The 15,567-nt window shown below is 34.0% G+C and overlaps 2 long non-coding RNA genes and 1 other non-coding gene across 6 annotated transcripts in view; 1 reads left to right on the top strand and 2 right to left on the bottom strand.

Moving 5' to 3' along the window:
* The window catches only part of LOC143249963 (uncharacterized), a 47,324-nt gene extending 32,034 nt beyond the window's left edge, over positions 1-15,290 (bottom strand). For 3 of the 4 annotated variants that reach the window (XR_013028060.1, XR_013028059.1, XR_013028061.1), the window contains exon 1: positions 14,756-15,290. This is a non-coding gene — a long non-coding RNA (uncharacterized LOC143249963). Of the gene's footprint in view, positions 1-11,206; positions 11,283-14,755 lie in introns of those variants that run through there. The other variant, XR_013028058.1, reaches the window with a different exon arrangement.
* Positions 1,935-5,763, bottom strand: LOC143249965 (uncharacterized). Its single transcript, XR_013028062.1, has 2 exons — positions 5,634-5,763; positions 1,935-2,263 (listed from the first exon to the last, which is right to left on the bottom strand). It is a non-coding gene; the product is annotated as an uncharacterized LOC143249965 (long non-coding RNA).
* On the top strand, positions 2,516-2,587 carry TRNAA-UGC (transfer RNA alanine (anticodon UGC)). The gene has a single exon. It is a non-coding gene; the product is annotated as a tRNA-Ala (tRNA).
* Positions 15,291-15,567: the final 277 nt, after the last annotated feature.

Raw genomic sequence — 15,567 nt, 5'->3', positions numbered from 1 at the left:
CATGAGGGTATTATTACTTATCCACGTGTGTACACATCTTTTTAATGAGAAATATAGTGAAAAACTACAAAGTAAAGAAGAGTAACCACCATAACACCAAGAAAAAAGACCCTAGACACCGAGATGTTGCACCCACACTGAAGGTGTGCACCTAGGTATTACTTATCCACGTGTGTACACACCTTTTCAATGAGAAATATAGTGAGAAACTACAAAGTAAAGAAGAGTAACCACCATAACACCAAGAGAAAAGACCCTAGACACCGAGATGTTGCACCCAGACTGAAGGTGTGCACCTAGGTATTACTTATCCACGTAGATGTGCAAATGTGTGAGAAAATATTTTTATTATGCAAATTAGCGAAAACCACATAGAAAGAAATGTCAGCGTCATAGTTTATCAATAGTATTATAAAACTGTTTATAGTAAATGGCATCATTTACTGTTGAACTTCGGCTTAACGTTGATCTGAAATTAGAAGAATTTGTTTCAAGATTAAGATATGTTTTTATAATAAAATGTCATACATAGAATCGTTTTATCCAAGAGATGGGACTAATGAGGCAGTTCGGATGAAATACACAAACAAACAGCATTTTAACTCATTTATGATTGAGATTTAAATAAGTAAAAGATTGTCTAAATTTAAAAATGTGATGTATATTTAACCAAATATACCTCGGAAAGAAATCCACATTCAAAAAAGGACTCCTTGTTACATATAGTTAAATAGCCAAGTCAGAGGCTAGTTAAGACACCGGTAGGGTTTGTTTCTATTTTAGACTTGATCAGAGTGAGAGCAGTTAGCCTAAATCATCCGTCGTTACCAAATATTTTACACGTATAAGAGTATATTTACTGTTACTCATGAACCGTGATGACGAGAAAACCCACTTGTAGAGAAAATTATGTATTTAAAAACGGCTGGAATGGGTTGAGAAGGCAGTAATAGAGGAGCGAACAACGTTTCGACTTTATTCGACGTAATTAACTCGTATCACATATTTGTTTATTACAGGATTTAATCTGTAAAAACGTACTTTTATGTTTAGCTTTAGCATAAAAAATGTTTTATTTGTGTTTCGGTTTATAAGAAAATATATTCAGGGTCTTAAAACGGAAATGTGTGTTTGTTCACTAGAATTCTTACGAAAATGCTTGTAACACTTTCGGACCATCGATGTATTAAAGTAGTAACGATAGAAACAAGTAAACCAGAGTCTATAGGTTCAACATTAAGGACAACTATACACCGATATCCCTTTTGTAACTTTGTGAGAATTTCCAAACAAAGAAACAAAATAATATTTAGAGATAAAAACGTCAAACTTCTTTTCCAGTAGTAACACCTGGAGAGAACTTTTTACAACATACAGTTTTGTGTTTCTGGTGCGAGGTATGGATTCTCTATTAAAAATTAACAAAAATCAATATATCTTTAGAAAGTTCTCTTGCCTCCTAGTGGCACAAAGATATGACTGCGAATTTCCAACGCTAGAATCCGGGTTTAGATACATGTGGTGGGCATAACAGAGATAATCCATTATGTAGATTTGTGCTTAACTACAAATAAAGAAGAACTAGAATTGTTTTCATATGAGACATAAATATATTTCCCGAAAAACAGAAGAAAAAATTATATGATCCTTTTCTAGCCTTTCTGATAGTCAAAACCATGAAATGTTACAAAATGTATAAAAAGAAAGTTGTCAGATGTGATTGAGGTACATGTTGTTAACACAAGTAATTAACACATTTAAAATATGACAAATGTAACAAAATGTATAAAAAGAAAGTTGTCAGATGTGATTGAGGTACATGTTGTTAACACATTTAAAATATGACAAATGTAACAAAATGTATAAAAAGAAAGTTGTCAGATGTGATTGAGGTACATGTTGTTAACACAAGCAATTAACACATTTAAAATATGACATCTTGCTTGTTGTTTATTTGTTGAATTTCTCAAAAAGCTACATCAATGCCATCTGCATTAAGTCTGAAGAGACAAACTAGAGTGGAGGCAGATATTGCCACCCTGTTAGGATTTGACCTTCACTGTTATAATGAAAATATGTGTCCAATGTGTGGAGTACAGCTAGTCTGGACGATGACAAAATGAATACCACAAAACATTCGTTCCAGACATCGTCATCATAACCACCATGGGTCACTTTGTTACTTATAGCAAGGCTAATTCATTATTTTGTTCCATATGGAAGTAAGGTAATATTCAAACGACTGTCATATCAGCTTTAGGCTCTCAAATATATAAATACACACATATATATAAGTATTACTTTAAAGTAAACTGTATGACAAAGTACATTATCAGAATACATAAAAGTAAGAAAGAAATAACTGAAGAGAAGAAAGCAACCAATACAACGTTCAATCAGTCAGATCATAACGCTGAAATACAAATTTTGGTTGACATTGGTTCAACAGGTTACTCTGAGACGTTTGAGTGTAAATAAACATGAACTTCATCATTATAAATACACTCAAACTTATGGGGGTGTAGCTCAGTGGTAGAGCGTTCGCTTTGCATGCGAAAGGCCCCGGGTTCGATTCCCGGCACCTCCAGGTAAGTAAGCGATTGTACGAGAAGTGTAAGTTTTTGTATATTTTTACTTAACTGTTACCATTATGTCTGAACTAGCATACCGTACACCACTATTAACAGTACACGCTCACACGATCGTTAAGAAATTTAAAGGCCCCGGGTTCGATTCCCGGCACCTCCAGGTAAGTAAGCGATTGTACGAGAAGTGTAAGTTTTTGTATATTTTTACTTAACTGTTACCATTATGTCTGAACTAGCATACCGTACACCACTATTAATAGTACACGCTCACACGATCGTTAAGAAATTTAAACCAACGAATTATTAATAGAAGAAATGACATTTACTTTATTCAACAATATAGAAAGGAACAACTAACCCCTAATTTTGTAAAGGTAAAACTTTCAAAAAATTTTAATACATACACAAACATTATCCAAAATTTACAGAAAAAACTACTTAAAGCCATGTTGAACACAAAATACAAAGAACTACATGACTTACAAAAACAAAAAATGAACTTAGACCATCAACTGGCATGCTGCATTAAACCAGAGATTTACGGACTTATACAACGAAACATAATCCAAATCAATACTAAGAAAGACACAGACAAAAAGATCTGCCACAACAAAAAACTAAAAAAACTACGATGGAAACAACAGAAAAGACACCAAAACGACAAACCGTTGACTAACCTCATAATTAACAGATCCGACCGACAATTAAACACAGACGAGATACATCTACTTAACAAAGAACTCAACTTCGCAATAGCACCTAGGTACATTCCAACCATAGAAATCAAAACATGTTTAGAAGACCTAGCCAGAAGACTTGTGATACTTTCTACAGAGAACAACAACAAGGAAACAACCAAAAACAACCAACAGAAAGAAGACAACTTAGATAATTTTATTGACATCCAACAGCCAAACTTTCCAGGTAAAATTACAAATTTATATTTTCCAGTAACACCTAAAAACAACATCTTAAACGATTTTTATAAGAATTTTCTCACAAAACCATCAACATAATTTCACAAAACAGAAAACTAAAAACAACCTTACAAAAGAGACATTAATTCCATTAAAACCTAAAACAAGACAAAACATAAAAATTCTAAAAGCAGATAAAGGTAACGCTATAGTCATAATGAACACGAATGAATACATCCAAAAAATGAATAACATCCTATCAGACACGAACAAATTTAAACCAATACACACAAATCCAACAAAGACACACGAGACGCAACTGAACAAATTACTACTACAAATGAAAAAAGCCAACACAATTTCACAAACACTTTATTCCTACCTACGTAAAACTGACTCACGCACACCACAAATATACGGCATCCCCAAACCTCATAAACCAGATTGTCCATTACGACCAATAATGTCCACATATGAATCGTTTAATTACAATCTTGGTAAATACATAGCATGGGCATTCTCCAAATATGTAACCTCAGCCAGCTCATTCATCAAAGACTCTTTTAATTTCAAGTCTAATCTAAATCAACTTAATCATAAAGCCTTAATGGCCAGTTTCGATGTTATATCCCTCTTCACAGAAGTTCCAACCACTAAAGCCTGCAAGATAGCCTTAGAACTCTATATCCGAGACCCTAACCCAACCATAGACATTCCCAGTAACCAGTTAGCAACCCTAATATAATTCACCACGATAGAGACAAACTTCATGTTCAACAACCAAAACTATATACAAACAAATGGCCTAAGCATGGACAACCCAGTATCACCAGTTCTAGCCAATATTTTTATGACACAAGTTGAAACACAAGCAATTAATACAGCATTACATCCACCACTATACTGGTACAGATATGTAGATGACACGGTTGCGGGATTCAAATCTACTGAACACATACTTAATTTTTTCAATCACATTAACTCTGTACATCCCAACATTAACTTCACATGTGAACAGGAGGAAAGCAATCAAATATCATTTCTTAACCTCAAAATTACAAGAACCGACACACAATTCAAAACAGAAATCCACCGAAAAATCACCCATACTGGACTATACATTCCTTGGGACTCAGCACATGAAACAAAATAAAAACTCAGCATACTAAGAAACCAAATAAACACAAACAAAAACCGATGCTCACCAGATAAAATTAACGATGAATCAGACAAAATAAAACAATACTTCATCAACATCAATAAGTTTCCTCCACAAACCGTAGAAAACATTATACGCAAACACCTAGACAGAAAGCAAAATCAACCAACTAAAGTAAACACATCTCACGAATCAAAAATCACGAAACCATATACTGCTGTATACCATATATTCCTGACATCAGCAAACAAATAACCAACATTTGGCAAAACTAGTAACAAAATACGACATTCCAGTTAATACCAAATTTATTCAAAAACCAGGCACAAAACTGAGGTCTATACTATGTAAAACTACACTGACAAACACCACACCAACATTATTTATAAAATACAATGTGATAACTGCCACAACTTCTATATTGGAGAAACAAGTAGAAAAATGGAAACCAGATTCAAAGAACATAAAAAGTCACCTTCACACGTTTTCGAACACTGCAAATCAAATAAACACAACATAACGATAGAAAACTCTCAAATACTAAATAAAGAAACAAACATAAACAAACGCAAAATTAAAGAAGCCTTACTTATACAACAACTAAAACCCAAAATAAACCAATATAAAGGAACGCCTTTATACCTATATTAATATAATAAAATAAATAAAATTATATATTCAAACATCTACCACCGCCCTCTACATTCCAACTTTCAGTTACACAACCCTTTTAAACATGTGGTCAGCTTCCGGTCAGTTACCTCTTTCTTTGTGAACCTGACGATGACCGAAGAAGATCGAAACGTTGTTCGCTCTTCTTTGTAAAATATTTTCTCAACCCAAACGAGCGTTTTGCATATAAATTTCTCAACAAGTGGGTTTCATAAATAGGTCATGTAAAAAAATATAAACTGATATATTCAATATTAGTTTATATAAAAAAAAATTACAGTTTTCATATTGCTATACCTTTTGCTTTTTCCTTGTCACACCAAACATGCTCGTATAATTGTTAAAATATCGTATCTGTGAAAACAGCTCTTGAAAGTGTTGGAGATATCCTGTTACTTAGACACAATCCAAAAAGGGATCACAAAAGAGTCAGCTGGTAATGAGTATCAAATACAGGTTAGATTTCGAATGATAAAACTTATAACCTACATGTCCTAAAACCATCTATTACTCGCTGTCAGTGTAAAACACTTAGATATTTCAGTAAAAGGTGAGCTTATTTTACAGCGAAATGAATTGATAAATAAATAAAATTTCACTGAAAACATTTTATTTGAACAAAATATTTTAATAGATGTTAAAGAATAGACTTGTGTCAAGATTGACTTAAGTATAGTAATAATAATAATATTTATTTCCATCCAATTCACAATGTGTTTAGCCTAACATGACCCGGCTTAGCTAGTTGGCTAAAGCACTTGTCTCATAATCCGAATATCACGGGTTCGATCCCCCATCGCACCAAACATGCTCGTCATTTCAGCCGTGAGAGCGTTATAATGTGATGGTCAATCCCACTATTCGTTGGTAAAAGAGTAGCCCAACATTGGCGGTGGGTGGTGATGACTAGCTGCCTTTCCTATAGTCTTACACTCCTAAATTAGGGACGACTGGCGCAGACAGCTCTCTTGTAGCTTTGTGCTTAATTCAAACCAAACCAAACTTGTGTTAAGAGTGCTTAAATAATTATAATAATACCTGATTATAAAGAGTCAAGAAACATTGTTAAGAAACTCCGGCATAAATCGTTTGGTATCGTGATAAAAAGAAATCCCAGCACGGCTCAGCACGTACACATTTTCATTGTAAAGGTCGTCGAGTAGATTCACTTTTACACGAAACTTGTTTTGTAAACCAGTTTATACGCTACTCAAGTAGACAGCGATAAGGCACCAACCAGACTGGTAACTCAAGTAGTTACTAACTTAGTGTCTCAGGAATGTGGACGAATTACTTGTTAACAGTTACATAACAAGGGGCGTGTATGTATAAACATGCTCTATGGTAGTGTTCTTCATACTCATTCTACGGACAAGTATGCAGACCAACATTTGTTTCATCTGGACAAGAATCTATTATTTTATTTTTTCATGCAAAAAAACTAGAGTAAACTTAATCTGCCTTTCGGAATGATTCTATGTTACTTTAGTACATTAAGTGTCAAAACATGGTTTATCTTGTTATTCATTTTAAATGACAATTGTGTCAGTTAATCACTTTTCTTTACAAACTGAAAGTTTTATAAATAACTTACTCATATTCACACACACATAAAACTGATGATGTAAGTATTAGAGATTATACATCTTTAAAGGGAGACAACATCAACATAAGACTTCATCATACATTTTTAAAGGAAACCCTCGTTTTGAAAGATACAAATCGTCTACGTCATCAGCACCCTTCTGATCTGGGTAACTCATTCAGGCAATGTTATTGTGGATTCTTGTGCTACTTACTTATGTGGATCATTTCATAAACAGCTTCAACGCTGATTTATATTCTAAGAAAGGTCAATGTGTACACCTTCGTATTTGTCAGAAAATGACAATACAATTGCAGGTTTGTTCCACAGAAGTCTTACCATATACAGTATCATTATATCCACCTGACCACCACAACAAACTTAGCATTATCTACTGGAACGTTTACGAAAGAGAAATTCGTTATATCATATATTTAATATGGCAAGAGTAGATTTGTCTAACAGAAATATTATCATACATAACATCATTATATCCATCTGCCTACCATTTCAAACTTATATTTGTCCGTCTAGATTGTTATCTAAGAATGTCATTACATGAGTCTGGCAGACGAATTTTTCAATCTATCAAACGCCAGAAATAGTATTAACAGTGTGGTTAACTAACTGATCACCAGAGTAGTCATAGAAAGGTTCTGTAGTTTGACTGTTAGTTATAATCAAGATTAATTATTACTTATTGTAATTATTATATTCATCTGTAATCAGTTATGACGTTCTTATAGAGAAGGTTGAGGCAATTCGTGATGACAGTTCCTTTAAACCAAGACAAATAAAGGTCAAAAAAAATTTTAAACCAGGTTGAAAAACTGGAAATCAATGACAGAATTTTTAGAACTGTTTGTAATGATAAGAACAGTTATGTTTGTTAGTTAACCATGGACATACTCCCTTCTGTATAATGTGACGTAAACAGGATATGCAGTTTTCAGCTGGTAGCGAGACTAGACCAAAGCTGTTATCACCATACTGGCCTAGTGATTCAAAGTAAGCAGGACGTGTGTACATGAACTTTTTAACATTCCTACACCCATTTCTTTGCATCATTTTAAATTTCAAAAAGAAATGTAGATTTACAAATATTACAAAGTAACGCAAATATTACTCGACGTAACTAAAAATTAGAAATTATCAAAAAATTGTAGTAACTCGGCCTGAAAAAGAAGGTTTCTTTTAAAAAGTAAAATTATACTAATTATACAGTTTACTGTAGCAGACTGGTCTATGTATTATATAGTTGAACTGAGTGACATTAGTATCATCAGAAAAGCATTTTTAGAGCTAATTAACAGTTTTAAACGACACATTACACTTACGCAGACGGTGTTCAAAGCGTTGCATGTGACGTTCTTCAAATAACAGAATATGATGAAAGTATACACCAAGAACAATAAATCTGGCTTTTGAAAATCCAAACATCATCAAACATCACGTATCAGTATCTACACCTTATTATATATACGTATATGTATGTACAATCGTAGGTGTTAGTCGGAAGGAAAAAGAGCGTTCGGAAAAAGCGTCTCCAAAACTATGATGATTAAAAACACAACAAATATTAGATATATTCACACAAATAAACAGTAAAAGCACTTAGTCATCACTACCTACCGCCAACTATTAGGCTATTGTTTACAAACGAATAGTGAAATTGATCGTTAGTTATAATGCCCTCACGACTGAAAGGGCGAGCATATTTGGTCGCGGGTCCGCATCCCGGTCACGCCAAACATGCTCGCTCTTTCAGCCGTGGGGGCGTTATAATGTGACGGTCAATCCCACTATTCGTTGGTAAAAGAGTAGCCCAAGAGTTGGCGGTGGGTGGTGATGACTAGCTACCTTCCCTCTAGTCTTACACTGCAAAATTAGGGACGGCTAGCACAGATAGCCCTCGAGTAGCTTTGTGCGAAATTCCAAAACAAACAACAAACATATTTGGTAGAACGGGGAGTCGAACGTCGTGAGATTCTGATTGCGAGTCGACCTTCCTAACCAACCTTGAGAACAAATGTGGAGTTTCTAATATGTTTTATTCACAATCTAACTTCAGTACTAATGTATATATTTTCATAAAAATTCCTTCACTACTAAAGTGTATATCTTATTATATTTTTAAAAAAATTCTATTGAAGTAACAACATATGTACATGGAGAAAAACTTCGTATAGCAGTTAATATGTGTACAAACTAAGCAAAACGTATAAAATGCAAAGTTATACACTTTGCTTACAATATCTACAACTGAAATAAACAGTACTTTCTGTAACTATATATCCTTGTATTCTATCAAGCAAATGTCTATTTTGTTTCTGCTCAACTGCATAAGTTAAGTTTAATAAACAAATAAAAATAATTCATATTATTTGATATTTTAGATAAAAAAAAGTAGGACAACCTGATGTTCAACAACAACAAACAAATTCTAAGGACAACGGGAGAAGTTTTTAACCTTCCTTCAAGATATGGGTGTTTTATGTAAAGTTTATCTTTATCAAAGACCTTTTAGTAGTCAACATGTTTTACCCCAATGGTGTCAAGAGGAAAATTATTTTACAGACTGAACAAACATCTGTATTATCCTCTCCTCATAATGATATTTTCATAGAGATAGTTCGTACATTTATATTAAAGCTATAAATTAGGATCTAAACATGTCCAATTTCATATCTCAAACGCTATTACGATGTCAACCAAACGTATAGCAACCAGTAGAAACCATTTGTAACCATTGACATCATAAAACAGAGCAATTTTAGATTCGGTATACGTGTTAGAAGAGGACAAAAAATAGTTTTTCCATTACATAATGTACAGTATGATAGGTTTAAGTGACAGTTCTTTTCTGTCATGTAGCAATGTGCATATTCAACCCAAATTCTGGTTCAATTCAATAGACTGACAATATTTTCAATGATTCTTTTTTATTTGAAGTCATTTCATTGACTTTAATAAGTGTGACTTATATAATAAAAGTCTTACTACATTTGAAAAGTAAAAAAAAAAACTTTAATATTTAAAAAAAGAAGTGCTTGGTACGATAAATGTCACAGTATGGCGAAGGGGTTCAAGCGCTTGACTAGCAATTTGAGGGGCACGGGTTCGAATGCTTTTTACACCAAACACACTCGCCATTAAACTCCGGTAAGCGATATAACATTACGAACACTCCCACTATTTGCTAGTGAAAAAGAAGCCTAAGTGTTGGCGGATGGTGTTGATGACAAACTGTCTTCTTTTTAGTCTTACACTGTTAAATTAGGGACGGCCAGCGTAGAAGGCGCATGTGTGTCTGTGTGCGAAATAAAAAAATATATATATATTTTTGGAAATTTTTTATTGTAAGAGAAAATTTCTCATAATTTCAGATTTTTAATCACAGACGTTATACGTCCAATGGTGATTTTTCTTTGAATTTTAAATAAGTGAATATTCACTGTTATATTGTTAAAAACGCTTAGAAACCATGCAACAAACAGTATTGTCCTAGAAACCGATATTGTTAAAAAATTCTTAGAGACCACGCATTAGACTTAGTAACACAGCGCCTTGAACATAAATAACGATACGTGATTACGTTTTATTAAGTTTTCGATACGACATGTCAATTTTATTAAAGATAAATGGTATGCTATCATCAGCCATATCTGTACTTGTGATAACACAAGCAATGTTGTCGCTAGTTGAAGTTGTTAATGCTCTTAGTATTCGTAAGCCTGGACAAGTTGTTTTTTATACTGGGAAACATCTTCTGAATCAAAGATGGAATACTTATACAGATTATGCGACAATAAAAGATCCGATTTATAATGACGGTTATGCAGCTCAAAGAGGAAGGGATGATGAGACTACTTTTCGCTCAGTCATAAAAACTGTATCAGAAGATCCAGGAGTCAAGACTTCTTCCAATAAAATATCAACCAGCAAGACCAAGTCCTCCAGTAAATTATCCAACTCATCATCTTCAGGCCACAACAAACAGTACGGTCGTTTTTCTTTAAAGAAGGAAAATGGAATCCCACATGTTATTTCGTCAGTTAGTAAAGAACCAGATATAAACAATCTGCTACCTTTTAAAGAAGAAACATTTGTGAATCCAGTCATTCCTACTGATATGGAGTTTGAGAATGAAACCATTATTACGGACCAATACGAAGATGAATCTTCATTTTCGATAGCTTAGAAGCGTAAAAAACTTTTTGTTCTGATTATAAAAGCAGTAATTGGATTCGTGTGTGTCATTTCTGTAGTGACATACGTTTCTTACCTCATGACGATAAAGGGTGAAGGTAGGTATCTGATAGAAGAACCAAAGAAGATTCCACTGGGCAATCCTTGTACCCCTAAAAACAGCAAGGAGGTCTACTTTAACATATAACCTCCAACCATAATACCATGTTTGTTTGTTTTTGTGTCAACATTTTTATTTACATTAATTATAAGTATTTAACTGATTATTTTTGTTCGTATTTCAAAATTTAGTAATTAAAACAAGTAAATATTTAAATGTTATATAAATTGGTGATGTATAATTAATTCAAATAAAGAATTTCAATGTTGAACTGATGTTACCGAATCTCTGTTTTCTTTTAACCCTTAAACAGCGATCATCTTCAACATTCCTGTTGTTTAATGGATAATGAGTCACTTTTTTCAGTAAATAATTTTTTCACTGCTATCAAAATCGTACTTTTTAACACGATTGACTGAACTTAGCCATGAAATCAAACATGAAGTTAACATTTTTGTTGACAGCAAATATCTGATTATAATCCAACAATTTATATAATGTTTTGTTTTCAAAGTGTGCTAGAAAAGTAAAAGGATGTCTGTGAAATAAAAAACGCTGAATTAATTTTACTTTTAGACAAACAAAAAGCCCATGAAAATTACGTTAAATTAATTGTATGACACAGCGTGTCGAAATGAGATGTTGTTGTTTCTACCACAGCATTGTTATTTTTTAATCTTCATGCTGTAGTTATAAGTTGGGAGGCCTCAAATTTTCTTTTTTTTCTATCAAGAGGATCTTAGACTAAAAGGGATTGGAACCGCTGATCTAGTGAAACAATGAAATTAACATATCTCACAAGCCACACGTTTCAACCAATGGCCGACATGAAATTATAAGCCAATCCAAGTGTAGTGGTTTCTGTACTGTCGTTTTAATAGGTTGCTTTCCAAAAGTTCACATATAGATGCACAACCACGTTACTTGTCTCCCTTCTCCACTACGGCGGCCCATGTTTTTTAAACCTATACCACAAGCCTGTGCACTAATTCATAAGTTCGACTTACTGTTCAGAAAACTGACTCACTGATTAAAACCAGTTTCTCTCCCAGCACTGTTTATTTGTTTTACTCCAGCTATATGAACGTGTTAAGTTTAATATTGGAAAATTGTCTAGTCGTATCAATTTACATACGAAAGAAGATAAAATAACGTTCTTATGTCACAAGTGTTCTTCATAACAAATACACGTTCTATTCCAAAATGCAGCAACAGGAACTACTTATATATTTTGATAATTGTAAGGATTTTATCTTCAAGAAATACACTCCCAATTACATAAACCTTATGCAGATACATCAGACCCAAGACTATGGTCATGTGTTATATATGTGTTAATTGTATATTTTGTAGCCTGTCTTCAAAGTTCGGTATCAGAAGACCAGTGAAAGAAAGAGGCCTCAAATTTTGTGTCATTTTGCAAACCTTATGGTTAGACTTTGAGAAAGTTTTTATCGAGAAGATTGTAATAAATTATTTTTAAAACGAACTATGATTTTATAGCTACAGGTCTAGAAGGTATATACATCAGTGTGATAAAGTTCCAAAAAAACAGGAAGATGAGCTTGTAACGAAATGTTTAGGAGGTACTTTAGCAGTGAGATAAAGTTCAAGAAAACAGGAAGATGAGCTTGTAACGAAATGTTTAGGAGGTACTTTAGCAGTGAGATAAAGTTCCAGAAAATAGGAAGATGAGCTTGTAACGAAATGTTTAGGAGGTACTTTAGCAGTGAGATAAAGTTCCAGTAAACAGGAAGATGAGCTTGTAACGAAATGTTTAGGAGGTACTTTAGCAGTGAGATAAAGTTCAGAAAACAGGAAGATGAGCTTGTAACGAAATGTTTAGGAGGTACTTTAGCAGTGAGATAAAGTTCAGAGAAACAGGAAGATGAGCTTGTAACGAAATGTTTAGGAGGTACTTTAGCAGTGAGATAAAGTTCCAGTAAACAGGAAGATGAGCTTGTAACGAAATGTTTAGGAGGTACTTTAGCAGTGAGATAAAGTTCCAGAAAACAGGAAGATGAGCTTGTAACGAAATGTTTAGGAGGTACTTTAGCAGTGAGATAAAGTTCCAGAAAACAGGAAGATGAGCTTGTAACGAAATGTTTAGGAGGTACTTTAGCAGTGAGATAAAGTTCCAGAAAACAGGAAGATGAGCTTGTAACGAAATGTTTAGGAGGTACTTTAGCAGTGAGATAAAGTTCCAGTAAACAGGAAGATGAGCTTGTAACGAAATGTTTAGGAGGTACTTTAGCAGTGAGATAAAGTTCAAGAAAACAGGAAGATGAGCTTGTAACGAAATGTTTAGGAGGTACTTTAGCAGTGAGATAAAGTTCAGAAAACAGGAAGATGAGCTTGTAACGAAATGTTTAGGAGGTACTTTAGCAGTGAGATAAAGTTCCAGAAAACAGGAAGATGAGCTTGTAACGAAATGTTTAGGAGGTACTTTAGCAGTGAGATAAAGTTCCAGAAAACAGGAAGATGAGCTTGTAACGAAATGTTTAGGAGGTACTTTAGCAGTAAGATAAAGTTCCAGTAAACAGGAAGATGAGCTTGTAACGAAATGTTTAGGAGGTACTTTAGCAGTGAGATAAAGTTCCAGTAAACAGGAAGATGAGCTTGTAACGAAATGTTTAGGAGGTACTTTAGCAGTGAGATAAAGTTCCAGAAAACAGGATGACCTCGTTAACTTCCTTTATATTGCCATCTGCAGTCTCAACTTAATACTTATATCAGTTTAACACGCTGATATAAGTATTAATTTAAGACTGCAGACGGCAAGACAAAGGAAGTTAATGTTAATAACCAATATATTTAATAGAACTTTTGAATTATGACTCAATTTATTTCTAACCTACCAGACGTTTTAAGAACTACGTTTTATCCCTCTACCCACCGTAGTTTAGTACCAAGCTTATAACACTAAAAGTAAAACTTTTAAACACTTAAAGTTGACTACAAACAAACAAAACATGTTAATAAATTTAAAGATAAAGAACCGCGCGTTAAGACTAATAAAGTTTGAAAACTGCTTGAGTCTTTGAATAAATTATAAGAAAACTTCATTACACGTCTAACTGGTAACAAACGAACAACGCTTCTAGAACATAGTCGAAGCACCCAGTGGCAACAAATTACTGTCGAAACACTGTATATTTGTTATTATCATAAATATGTAATAATGTTATCTTCCTTACCCATTCAAGACCTTTAATATTCTTAACAAGTGGTTAATTTTGAAATCATCTCCTGGTAGCTATCAGTGTTAACAACGCACAAAGCATTCTGAAAGTAACATGTACTATAGTGTCCGTATTCACCAGTTCTCTACACTGATTACAGTAACTCTTTTACAGTATTTCATCAGGTTATTACATAGATATTTATTAGATAAGATGGGAGTTATAAGTTTGTTGTCTATTTTCACACACGATAAATTATATATATATTTTTAGTTTTATTGTACGTTCTCAAGGGAATGGGTCAGCGGTATGTACATTGATTAATAAACGATTAATATCGTACCTTGGGTGGTTCTGGTGGAAAACTCATTTCCTGGAGGCTTGAGGTGCTTGAAGACCAAGACGACGTCAGCTCAGGACCCAAGCTGCTGCCAAAACGCAATACTGAACTAAGGCTAACATTGTCCCTTGTTGGCGTCTTACAACGATAAGGCACCAAACTTGAACTGGAGAAATGCACGTGCTTTAGCATCCTCACATGTGAAACGCCAAAGAGCTTTTAGTCTACAAAATGTTCGTATTGATCAATGACTAGTTAAAAACCACGTGGAAAGAGAACACCATGCAAATGATGTTTCAAGCAGACCTTAGCAAAACGCTCTGGTTCCGATACACAAACTTCACCAATATTATGGACGTACATTCAACACCTCACCTTTTATTGTCCCTTACCCACACCCCACTACGAGCGTTACTCTCAAATGTTGTAAACTTTACGCTGCATGCCGATAAAATTTCCAGTTGACGGACGCTGATTCAACTGTGCTTCCTCATTGGTTCAGGGAGTGTTTCTATAGCAACGGCCTTGCTTTTGATCCTCGCTGATACGCTTGGCATTGACAGACAAGAGTATAGTTTGGGTGTTTATAAATTATCAAAGGGTAAAACCTGACACAACTTCTGGGTTGTGTCATACTTTTAATAAAACAGCACGCGCTAACTGTTGAATCTGAACACTGTGTCATGGCTCCTCCCTGCAGTGTATGACATTAACTTATATTTTTAATCACTTGTGTTGCATTGACTATGATTTCAAAAAGGTCTCAACCTGCTTTGTGTGAAAGCGGTTTAACCTACAGTACCGAATTCATCGTA

The sequence above is a fragment of the Tachypleus tridentatus genome, chromosome 4 (assembly GCF_004210375.1).
Source record: "Tachypleus tridentatus isolate NWPU-2018 chromosome 4, ASM421037v1, whole genome shotgun sequence".
Taxonomy (NCBI): Eukaryota; Metazoa; Arthropoda; class Merostomata; order Xiphosura; family Limulidae; genus Tachypleus; species Tachypleus tridentatus.
This window is presented reverse-complemented; position numbering and strand designations above follow the sequence as displayed.